This window comes from Pogoniulus pusillus, chromosome 26, assembly GCF_015220805.1.
Source record: "Pogoniulus pusillus isolate bPogPus1 chromosome 26, bPogPus1.pri, whole genome shotgun sequence".
Taxonomy (NCBI): Eukaryota; Metazoa; Chordata; class Aves; order Piciformes; family Lybiidae; genus Pogoniulus; species Pogoniulus pusillus.
Window position 1 is genome coordinate 14096965 of NC_087289.1, and position 12506 is coordinate 14109470.

The window sequence follows — 12506 nt, forward strand, 5'->3', positions numbered from 1 at the left end:
AGTGACTTGCTTTAGTTCCTTCTCATTATTCAGGCTGAGTGAAACAGAGGAATTAATGCATTCTCTTGCCTTCTATGATGCAGCAAAGGCAGTCACAGGGCAGAAGAACCACCACATGAATGTTTCAATGGGAAGGGCCATAGGTAAGTCACAGACAATTATTCTAAATGACCACAAAAGTTAAAACATTCACCTGTAAAGGTTAAGTCCACAAAGTCAATCATCTCCAAGTTGTTTGCTAAGTTTGCTGACTTTCTGCTGTAACAATTGGTTGATGTGTTTGTACACTAGGTTCAGCTGGGGCTCCCAGAATTTCCCTAGGAAAAGGGCCGGTGCATCACACTCATCACACGTTTCTAGTACATTCCACTGGCTCTAAAGCCAGGCTGTAGAGGGAAAGAATACTTCAGAGAAGTAGATGCAAACCTTATGGCAGTCTGTCACACAAGCACCTGCTGTGGAAGTGTTATTCCTACTTGGAAAAGATCTGTAAGCACTGAGGTGGGAGATGATTCTCCTGTCTCAGAAAGGAGTGCAAGTAGTGCACTGGGGCCAGGCTGCCAACCTTTGTGTTTGCATCTCCCAGGCCATGTCACAGGTAACTAATCAGCAAGTACTGGCTGAGGTTTTGCAGCAGTGTCAGTTTGCTGGCACTTCTTGGCTGGTCTGCCCTAGAGAATCCTTTGGCACTGAGGATATTAATTATATGGGATTTTTCAATCCACTTTTCTCATTCTTCCTCTCCTCCAACACATATATTGGCATAAAGTGTCACACAAACACTTTGGCTGAAAGTTTTCTCTTTCTCTTATGTCTTCAGGGAAGTCCAAGTTGCACATTCAACTTTTAAGCCATTTGCTGTGTATTTTTAAATTTTTCATAGATCTCTATGGTGGTTTGGGTGTTCCCTGCCCCCCCCCACTGTGGAAATCACCCAGACTAAGCCAGCTCTGGAAATTTGAATGAGAGTTTACAGTTTAGCACAAGATACAAGCTGAGATTTACAATATCTACAGCTACAGACAGAAATATATGAGTGAAAAGGTAATACAGGAACACAACAGCCCTCCCAGAAACCTGACTCCCCAGGAGGGGCTCCCAACCACCCTTCCACCTTCTCCCACTCCCCTACCTTACCCCAGACGTTGCCTTGTGCCCCAAGGAAGAATGGAGGGTCGGCCAGGGGGTTAGGAAGCAGGTGGATTAATCAGATGGAGGGTGAGGTTAGAGAGAAATGCAGCTCAGAGCTCAGGCTGTGCTCCAGCTCCCTTATCTGTGTTTTTACTCTTGTTCTTACATATCTCAGTAAGCCTATGAATGAAGTAGACATCACCATTGTTTCCCTTTCACAGCCTGTAATCTAGTTCAGACTGGATGAGGCACTTAGTGCCATGGTCTAGTTGACTGGATAGGGCTGGGTCCTAGGTTGGACTGGATGATCTTGGAGGTCTCTTCTAACCTGGTTAATTCTGTGTGATTCTGTCATTCTTCTCACCTAAACATTCTAGCTGGCTTCAAACCAGCACAATCTCTTTCTTTCCAAGTCCTGTATAACTAAAGTTTTATTTTTGGAGAAAGACAGCAGTTAACCTATGTTGGTTTTCTTATTTTGGTCCTCATCAAATACTGTTAATTCCTCCTACCACATTGTGCATGGCTAGGAGCAGTATAACATGCTTTAAACACTGGCAGATGGAAAGAAAAAAGCACATACAAAGTTTTGCTTTCCTAATAGGACACTGGCATTAGCAAATAGGCACAAGTAAGAAATGTTATTTTGAAGTAGGAAACACTTAGTAAAGTAAAAGTTGTTATTTTTGTAATGGAAATGTTACAGAAGAAGCTCTTTCTAATGTACTCCTTCCAGTCTTCACTGAAAATGCTGCAAGTGGGAATTGTATGTGGCAAAATGGGGGTGGGGAGCAGGCAAGTCTGACTGAAGTGAAAGCTAGGTATGCTTGGGAGGAAAAGAGTTGCCTGTGAACAGGAATGGAAAGCTTAAGTATGGAAGAACTGAGGGGAAAAAAAAAACCAAAAACATTTCAAGGCAACAGGATTTGGCCTGGTTTGGAGAAAAACATTGTGGAAAAAATAGTTGCTGAAGGTTCATGTTGACAGTACCTGTATCTCATTCAAAAATAAAAGAAGAAGAAGATAACTCCTATTTACAGTTTGCTGTCCAGGAAATAGTGCAGCTTCTGGTGCTTGGAAGAGAAGGACAGAAATCTAGCAATTGCAGCCTTACTGGTTAGTTTGCCACTGTGATGGTTTGGGTGTTCCCTCCCCCCTCACTGTGCAAATCACCCAGACTAGACTCAGCCAGCTCTGGGAATTTGAATGAAGCTTATTATTTACAGCTTAGCTCATTATACAAGCAGAGATTTACAGTATATGCAGTTATAGACAGAAATAGACAAGGTAAAAGGTAATACAGAAGCACAACAGCCCTCCCAGAAACCTGAGTCCCCAGGAGGGGCTCCCAGCCACCCTTCCACCTTCTCCCACTCCCCTACCTTACCCCAGACGTTGCCTTGTGCCCCAAGGAAGAATGGAGGGTCGGCCAGGGGGTTAGGAAGCAGGTGGATTAATCGGAGAGGTGGAGGGTGAGGTTAGAGAGAAATGCAGCTCAGAGCTCAGGCAGTACCCAAATGCCTTATCTGTGTTTATACTCCTGTTCTTATACATCTCAGCAAGCCTATGAGTGCCGGAGACATCACCATTGTTTCTCTTTCACAGCCTGTGATCTACTCCTTCTCACCAAAACATTCTAGCTAGCTTCAAAGCAGCACAGCCATTCAGAGAAACCTCCTATGTCATGATCCAGGGAAAGACTTAAGGAACTGTTACATTTTCCACAAAGTAACTCTCAAAATGTTTAGGAATCTTCCTATCCCTGTCTCATCAAGACATGCACACAATCTGTGCCTAAGGGAAGGCCTCAGGAGCAGCTCCTCAATTCCTAAGTCCAAAGACAGCACCATTTCACACAGGAATTTCACTCCTGCTGCCTTGGAAGTGTTCATTCAGTCTTTCTATTTAACAGTCAGGTCTGCTAGGAAGCAATTCACAATGTCCTCTGTGCTGCCCTTCTGGCTGAAGCTAAATCCTCTGTCCTGTGATCACTCTTAAAGCATTTCAAGGTTCTTCAGAATGCCTTCCTCATATTTTCTTAGCAAGGAAATGTAGGGAGCATTAAATACAGTGCCTCTTTGTTGGTTTTCCAACTGCAGCCAATACCAAAAGACCAGGTTACTTCACAGTGCTTGGCTTTGCCTACCTGCAGAAAGACACAAATGCATATTCTCAATCTCAAACCTGAGCTGAGAGTGAAGGTTAAAATACAATAGGGAAATACTTGTAAAGCTGTAAAACCATTTCTGTGTAATAAGAAACTCCAGCACAAGCTTCTTCTATTTGACTATGTTGGCATGTGTGGGAAGGCATTTTTATGAATAGATGTGGCAGGCTCCTGTTAGCCCTTGATAACCAGATAAAACCTCTTTATTTGGGGTTTATGGACAAAAAAAAACAACAACTGGAGAAATGAGAAGGTACACAGCAATAAAAGTGTACCTCTTTTTGTGCCAGTGCAAGCTAATTTGCTACCAGAAGGATTCTGGAACATTAAATAGAGAAGTTTGATGAAATAAATACTCTCCTCTAAAGAATCTAAAGGGGACATGGTTTTGTTGTAAGCCACTTTATTTCTTTGTGCTATGTTTTCACTTGGGGGTATCTCCCCCACCCCCAAGAACCCAAAATAGAGACTGAGAAAATGTTAAAGCCCTTTTATTCTTCTAAGAAAAGTACTTGGCATGGTTCTGTAGGAATGGGGGAGTCTGCAGCTAGCTGTGTCTGAAATCACAGCTGCTTTTGGGTAGAATTTCTTTGACTGGCCAATAAGATAGCATCACACAAAGTGTTCTGTATTTTTCTTCACAGAAATCTGTATGTTTTCTTTAAGAAGGAGGTAGAACAGTGGTAACTGCTGCAGTGTTAGGGTGCCCTGTGCTAAGAACAGAAACAAGACAACAGATTTTTTCCTTGGCTAAAAACAAAAGCCTAAGAAGTCTAAAACTGTATTTAGCTGAATTATTCTGTCAGAAAGCAAAACCAATCTCAAAACATCCATGGAAACCAGAAAAAGAAAGCCAAAGTTGTGTAGGTTTATTATTCATTAAACTTTGTCTCAACCCTAAGTGTAGGATAGGAGATAAATGTGAACAGTACTTCATTGTGGAAGTTCGTTGTCACGAGTAATGTCCCTGGCTGCGTGTGATTTGTGTAGGTTGCCCCTGAGCACAGCTCTGCTGTACTGCCCTGGGCCTCTCCCTCTGCCCCACAAGTGGCTACCTTTGCTCTTGGAATCCTGCTTCACACCAGGTTGCTGTTCCACTGCCCCTCCTGGAAATCATTTAAAAGATTCCAAAACCTACCGTCACTGGGTTTGTCTCCTTGCTGAAACCACTGCGGAAGGATAACAAAACACAAGAGTGTTCCTTTGTGTTTCAGAGGAGGAACAGACCTCTGTCACAACAGCCCCTTGTGCTGAAAAACCCCACAAGCTGCTGAAGGGTTTGTGTTGTCTGCAGGTTCTTACAGCTGCCACCTAGACAAACAGTTGCAGCCTTGATTTTGAGCATCTCATACCCATCACTCGGAGGACTCCCAAGTCCACAAACTGTAACTGAAAACCATTGTCCCAGCCGTAGCTGGGTAGGAAGTGACATAAAGCCTGCAACAATGAGATGACATCAAAAAGAAGCTGCACTGGCAAACAGAAGGGTTCGTGTTCTTTCAGCAGAAGGCAACAAACAGTCACAGAGAGGCAAAGTTCTGTAAGCACCATTATTCCACAGCACATGCCATCAGCCTTCTCCCTTGGGGCAAACGATTGTTGCTGACTCAAGTTTTCACCTGCTGGCACTGAGGGCCAGGTCCTGCAGCAATAATGATAGACAAATGCTACATTTCATTAGCACCATTCCTTTAAAAGCCATCAAACAGTAAATATTATCTATAGAAATAAATATTCAATGTTAAATTGTTACTGAATATCAGAAATCCTCTTTAATACCATCATATGTAAAAAGCAGCAAGGCTGCATCTTCCCAGCTGGCATAAGTAAGATGATTTTCTTTAACACATGCCACAAGAACCTACAGTTCTTGGCACATTTAGGAGTTAAAAACCATTTCAGCTCTCACAGTGGGAAGATGCCCTAGCATTTACCTGGGTGCAATTTAAGCCCCCAGCTTTCCAGAATTACATTAACCAGCTTCTGGAGCTCTTAGTAACAGGAGTAGGTTGAGGGCATGGAGAAAAGCAAGTTGGTGCAGGGGAAGGGAAGGGCTGAGCTCACCACAGGTTGCACACATGCTGCACTCCTACATGGTGCTCCTCATAGGCCTGCTCTCTAGACCCTTTGTTGCCCTTGTCTGGATGTGCCAGCAACTCAGTGTGTTTCTTATTTCTGTTTCAGTTGGTACAGGAATAGAGGCTCATCACTTCAGGCTGCTCTTCAACATCAAGGGCTCTGCCAGGTCCGGCACAGCCTGCCTTGCAGACAGCACTGGGAGCAGACTTACTGTGACAGCACAGAAACACAAAGGCAAAGCAGGTAGTTGACCTAAGGACAGCCACATCATACACCTAGAATCACCTAGTTGGAAAAGCCGTTAAGATTGTCAAGCCTGCCCATAACTGCTGGGCCATGTCCCTAAGCTTTTCACCCAAATGCCTTAAACACCTCCATGGATGGTGACTCCACCATTCCCTAGGCAGCCTGTTCCAGTGCCCAGTGGTGCTTTTGGTGAAGCAATTTTCCCTACTCTCCAGCCTAAACCTCCCCTGGTGCAACTTGCAGCTTTTTCCTTTTGTTGTATCACTTGTTACCTGGGAGAAGAGGCTGGCCTGCATGGCACTCCAGCCTCCCTTGGGAGAGCTGTAGAGAGAAAGGAGGTCTCCTTTTCACCACCCTCTTCCTCTGTCTCTGGACACACTGCAGCACCTCCCTGTCCTTCTTGTAGTGAGGACTGCAAAGGTGTGGCCGGAGCAGTGCTGAGTACAGGGGCAGAATAAGCTCCCTTGTCCAGCTGGCCACACTGTTCCTGGCCATTGGCTCTCCTGGCCCCCTGGGCACACTGAAGAAGGAGAAGGTTTCAGTGTTTGCACAACACTCTTTGAGGGAGACCTTTTTTTCCCTCTCATCACCTTAACTCTAAGATAACATTTTTCACTTCACCATATTAAAGCAATGAAGTATTGTTAAGAGTAATCTAACCAAACTGTGGAAGAAGCTGCCAAAGAAGCTCCTGGAGCTTTTGCTAATAACTTCATCTGAGATGTAAATGAATCCAAGTGCTGGCTGTTTGCAGGCAGGCTGGTGGGAGCCCAGGGGAAGCCAGAGCTCTTCACTCTTATTGTAATCTTCAGACCTGCTTAACTTTGATGTTTTCTCATCGTCTCATTAGCATGACTAAAGCCAAGTGGGAAACATTCTAGGCGTACAGACTTTATTCATGTTCTGCCAGGCTCCTGCCCGGCAGTTTTGTGGCTGTAGGCAATATAAGGAGACTATTAAAATAAGATGGAATGTGATAGGTCTCTTCTGTCTGGGGGCCATCACCACATGCCTGAGTCAACTGTATCAGAGTATTTGGCAGGTCAGTATTGGTTGGGCTTTGAGCAGTAAATGAAGTAAATCTAGGGTAGGGTGTCCCTGCTATTGGCAGGGGGGTTGGAACTAGATGATCCTTGTGGTCCCTTCCAAGCCTGACTGACTCTGTGATTCTAAGTGCATAAGCTTTTGTACTGCCAGAGCCTTAACTTGAGTTTGTGCATTAACTGAGGCTTCTTCTAGCTCATGGAACTGTATGATTATGTTCCTGACATGACTGGTATTGAGGCATCTATTTAGCATTCAAATATAGGAATTGCCTGATTTCTGTCCCCAGAAATGCAACACTTGTGGGAAATAGGCCAGTACTGGTGGCTGAATAGTTTTCATAGATACCTGCAGAGCCCAAAGAGTTTTTGCCAGGCTTCATTACTTCTTTTCAGAGAGGACTGCCCCCACTTTAAGATTTTGGAAACATACATTCCTCAAGTGGTAGTTAAGCCACTCACAGTTCAAAACAAGACCACTGCACAGATACACCCCACTCTGATTGCAAGGGGACACAACCCCTCACACTGGGAGGGTTTTTTCTCATTTCTAGTTGGATAGTTAAACTTCTCTTAAAAAAGACAGTATGCAAATAACTGCAGCAAGAAAAGAAAATACAGAGAGTCTTGTCCAGTGGTACACCAAACTTGGGTGGAAGTAGCCCCCACACTCTTCTCACTGCTGCCCAGTGCAGCAGAGGGGGGCACAGAAACAGAGAGGGCCAGCAGACGTTGGGAAGTGAGTCTGCTTTCACAGCTGCAGGGTGCACCCTCGCCAGAAAAAAGAATGCACACTGATGCATTTTGAAGGCTCCAGAATTAGTGGTTGCCCTCTCCTTTTACAACTCCTCTGTAGCCCTCTCCATTTACAACTCCTCTGTAACCCTGTGAAGAATGTAGAATATGACATAAATTGGGCACCTATGCCCTTTCTGTGCCGAAACTGAAACAGTGCTTCTTAGGAGTGAGAACGCAGCACTGCGCTCTGCTCAGTGCTCTACAGGGCACACCAGGGTTAAATTGAGAGCAAGGACTGCTGCAGCCTGCAAAGCCTTCTGCACTTCACCTCCAGACTCCCACTGGTCCTCAGTGATCAGCAGTAGCTGTTCAGCCAGTGGAAGAGCTACTACAGATTGGTAACGTTACCCGATTTTCACTAGGTTTGTTCTGAAAAGGAGCTAGGCAAACAGGACAATACAGACCAGACTATTGTTGTGCAGTCCAGGAGGAGTTAAGGAGCCTTGTGCCTGCGCTCTCTGCAGACAGAAGCAATCCAACCCCCCGACAAGCCAGGCAGGTGACTCTGGCTCAGCAGATATCGGGAACATAAACTCAAGGGGCAGAGACATTTCAGCGGCTGATTCAAACAGCCATTCATGTCCTAGGGGAATTTCAGAGAGCTCTCTCTTTATGGTTCAAGTCATGGCTGCATTTTTGTTTGTCAGACTGCATTTGCTAGTTGCACTGCTGAGTTTTTATATGCAAGTCAGCCTACAGCAGTTTCCAGTAATGACATCTTATGCAATATCTGACCTACTTTAACACATGGCAGGATCCACTGCAGCAGCTTTCTGCTTGAGTGTGTTACAGTGCAGCAGGAAGCAAGTCCTTAGACACATGCTGTAGCTGCTAAAATACAGGTGATCAACAGTTGCTGTTTTCAAGGCCTTTGTCAAACCTTTAGGCGCATCACCATACCCATTGCTCTCAGTTAGATGCTTGGAAAAGATCAAATGGTCAAAGATCAATCAGCTGCCAGACAGACACTGACCTTCTCCGGCTTTTAGGCTGCAGTTCTTGAAGACAACTCCAGCTGAGGCCATGTGTGTGCTGTGATAAAACACTACAGGATTAGCAATACATAGATCTTGTGCTAAAACACTGCAGGCTTGGCAATACACAGATCTTTTCCCCTCTAAGACAGCTGTGTTGGAGTAGAGAGCTGTCTTCTCGACATCCTCAGACACTCTAGCAAACAATTGAAGGGTTTTCAGGAACTAAAGGTCTTATCAAAGAGGATCTTTACTACCTCTTATCTAAGATAGATGAGGACACAGCTTTTTTTCTTTACTGAAGATGTTTTGACAGGCAGCATAGGTCAAATTAGCCTTGGCAGTACCTCTGAGCTGCGTGAGGTGGTTACTTGAGCCTTGTCGTGATTTGATGCTCCTTGCAGAGCTGCATATCTGTTTTTCAAGGCCACCAGGCGAGGTGCAGCAGCTACTGAGGTGGCAGGCTCATCACACCTGGCAGGAACTGGTTGCCACTGCTTCCTAGCCTCTAAGTCATCACGTCTGGCAAGATGAAGAGGATAGGGAGCCCTCTCTGTGGGGAATACTGTCTGCTTGTGCTCCTTTAGCTCAGCCACCATTCATCTGGTCTCATTGGACTCAGGTATTGTCTCTGCTGCCCCCCAGTAGGAGCACAGGCTCTGGCACTCCCTGCAGCCAGAGACCTGGACACCTGCGTGTATGTTTGCATGGGAGCTCTGCTTGGTTCCCCCATTTCTTCTGGCACTGGCTTTTGTCTGGCCTGCAACCACGGTTGAGTTCTTTCCTTGAAGGCCCACAATGACTGGGTTGTTGGGTTTGTGCCCCACTGCACGTAGGCCCTGCACACCCCCTCTGGGCAGGCTGCCCGTGGCAGAGCACTGAGTTGTGCCACTTTCCTTGTTCAGAGCTGGACTTACTTTCTCTGCTGCTTTCTCACAAAGACAAGAATCAGATCCGGATCAAGCATTCCAGTTCCATTTCTTCAGCAGCTAAGCTTCCCTATACTCTATTGGCTCATACTGCTGAGCTGTAGTTACTGGAGATTCTGAGGGTGGGGGACCAGAGGACAAGCCTCAGAAAGCTCCTGACATTACATCTGTGTCTATAGTTGGCCTTAAGTGAGTAGCTCAATCAATTCCTGAGCAGTTTGCTTAGGGATTTAGTAGGGGAGCAAGAGGACAAAACATTGAGCTGCTGCCATACCTATACCTGCCACCTCAAATGAAGGCAGTCACACATGGAGATGTTCTTAGGCATGTATTAACATTTGTAACCTTATCCATGGAGGTGTTTTTTCAACTAACACTTAAGGCAACTGGGCCAAAATTTACTACCACTTGCAAGTAGTGTTTAAATTAAGCAATTTCTAAATGCGAACTAATTTAAAGAGGAATTTACAGAAATACAGATGCTGTGCCAGTTTTTGTGCTAAGCTCTCCCTAAGCAGAAAAGGCAAAAGCCCCCAAAGAAGTGATGAGTTAATCTAAACCTGCTCCTTCCACTGACACTCATGCAAGCTCCCATACATTATGCTTTTTCTCATTCACAGGAGCACTGCAAATGTTCAGCCAACTTGTTCCTAAGCGATAGCCATCAGAACGCCTGAAGTGCTAAGTAAGTGCATCTGTCCCGTTTGTAATTAGGAGTGAAGTGGCAGTTTCTGAAGTTAAAATCAACAGCCACAGCAGGTTTAAGAGAGCCCTTGTTAGGGACAACAAACCCTGGAGGAGTTGTCGCTGTAGGGGCTCTCTTGCGTCAGAGCCACAGAAATAGCATGAATATGCTCACAGGTCACATAATGCTTGGGTACTCAAAGGGCACATTTTTGTTCCATACAATCATAAAGCAAATCCAGAAGCTTGTAATCCTCTCCAACACATAACATGCACAGAGAAGTGTACTTCCTAAAACAAAAGATGGGATTAGATTCTTTCTGTTTCAGATACATCAATACCTATCAACCCTTTTAAAGAACTACTGCCAAGTCCACATTAAACTCTTGGAATCGCCTCCAGTTAGGGCGAGCTCAAAATGAGGCACTGCTCCCGCAGCTATATGCAATATTCACTGCTCAGAGCTGCACCATAGAGAAAGATGTAAGTACGTGCTGGTGAACATAACCTTGACATTTCCTTTACTGGCTTCTCTAGGTGCTTGCCTGAGAGTTAAAAATGACACAAAGCCTCACTTTCAGTCATAAATTACCAGATCTGAGTCGAACAAACTACAAAGTGTCAGGCAAGCTTCCGATAGCTCTCACATTCCACTGACTTTGCCATCAAGAATCACAAATTAACAGACTTCGAATTGCAATAACCTGAATTTTTGTCTTAGCTTTTCCCTGATTTCTTCCCTCCCATTTAGACAGGAGGGAAGACTGTAGAAAGCATCCTATGAAGGACTGCAGTCTGATCTTTGGCATTGAAAAGCTTCTTCTAACAAGGCAATGACAGTGCCTGCAGATATTTCAGCTGAAGGCCAGCTAAGACTACTGTAATATGATTTCTTGGCGATGAAATCTTTACAGCAACACTGACTTCATAGTTGGTAGCTTCTGTGATACAAGAGGAGCCACATTTTTGGGCTGTAACCCAACACCTGTAATCAAAAAAGAGTTGGGTCTTTTTTGTCTGGAAAAGTAAAGGCTGAGAGGGAATCTTACCAATGCCTATCAATCACAGGATCACAGGATATTAGGGCTTGAAGGGACCCAAAGAGATCACCGAGTCCAAGCCCACCCCCCCAGAGCAGGACCATACAGTCTAGCACAGATCACAGAGGAACACATCCAGACAGGCCTTGAAAGTCCCCAGAGAAGGAGACCCCACAACCTGTCTGGAGAGCCTGTGCCAGTGCTCTGGGACCCTTACAGTCGAGAAGTTTCCCCAGTACTTCAAGGGTGTGTGTCAACAGCATGGGACCAGTCTTTCTTTCAGTGGTGCCCAGTGACAGGGTAAGGGGTAATGGACACAAACGAGACCATAGAAGTTTCATCTCAATGAGAGGAACCTTCTTTAATTTATGGGTGCCAAACCACTGGAGCAGGCTGCCCAGAGAGGTGGTGGAATCTCCTTCCCTAGAGATTTCCAAGACCTGTCTGGATCACCATCCCCTAGGTGATCATGCTTTGGTAGGGGGAAGACTCCCTGATCTTCCACCCACCATTCTGTGATGCTGTGATCAGGACAAAGATTCATGATACGAAGCAGCTGAAATTAAAAGTTACTTCAACTATTTATCCCCACTCCCCCCAGCACAGCTAATACAAGTAAAGCTTCCAAAACAGGGGTTATTCTTTGAAAGCAAACTGGAAGGAAACCCTACATGAAGCCTTCATTCTAACCTAAAAAAGAACCACCATAGCAGAAAAATCAACTCAGTACTGATGCAGAGGGTGAGCTGAACTGAAAACAAATACATGCCCCGAGTGCACAGCACGGTTTGAAAGCACAATGGGCTCAGACTCCCAAGTTCACAGCAGCTTGTAGCAAAACCAGACCACAGTTCTGCCTGCTGTAGGGAAAGTCTCTTTTACTTTCAGCAGTTGCAGAGCTAGATCTGACCTCCAGGTAAAACGGACCAGTTGTTTCTGGATGCATTTATGCCTTGCATGTTCTATTAATACACTGGAGGGTAAAATTTAATTGTCATCATCATCTAAATGAATGATTTGATGGTAGTATTAGCAAAACGATTTCTTCTATAGAAGTACCAGTTTTCAGGTCTATTGACATAAATGAATGAAAAGGCTTCAGTCATTTGACAGTAGATTTAGCATGAAAGCTGAGATGTTGTGCCTGACTAGCAAGACAATGAGTACTTGACAGGGAAGTCAAAGCTCTGAAGAACTGCACGAAGACAGTTAAGAAGATACAGTGGAAACCTGTACTTGGAGCTGCTCACCAGCTCTCACTATCTAAATGAAGTATTTTTCAGGTAAGCCTTAAATTGCATGCTTAGGACATTTTTTTGCCACCACAGGAGACCCACCTCATTTTCTAAGAGCTGTGTACGCTTTAGTATGCAGAACTCCAGCTTCAAGCTCTCTTTGGCTCGTAGCATCCAAGC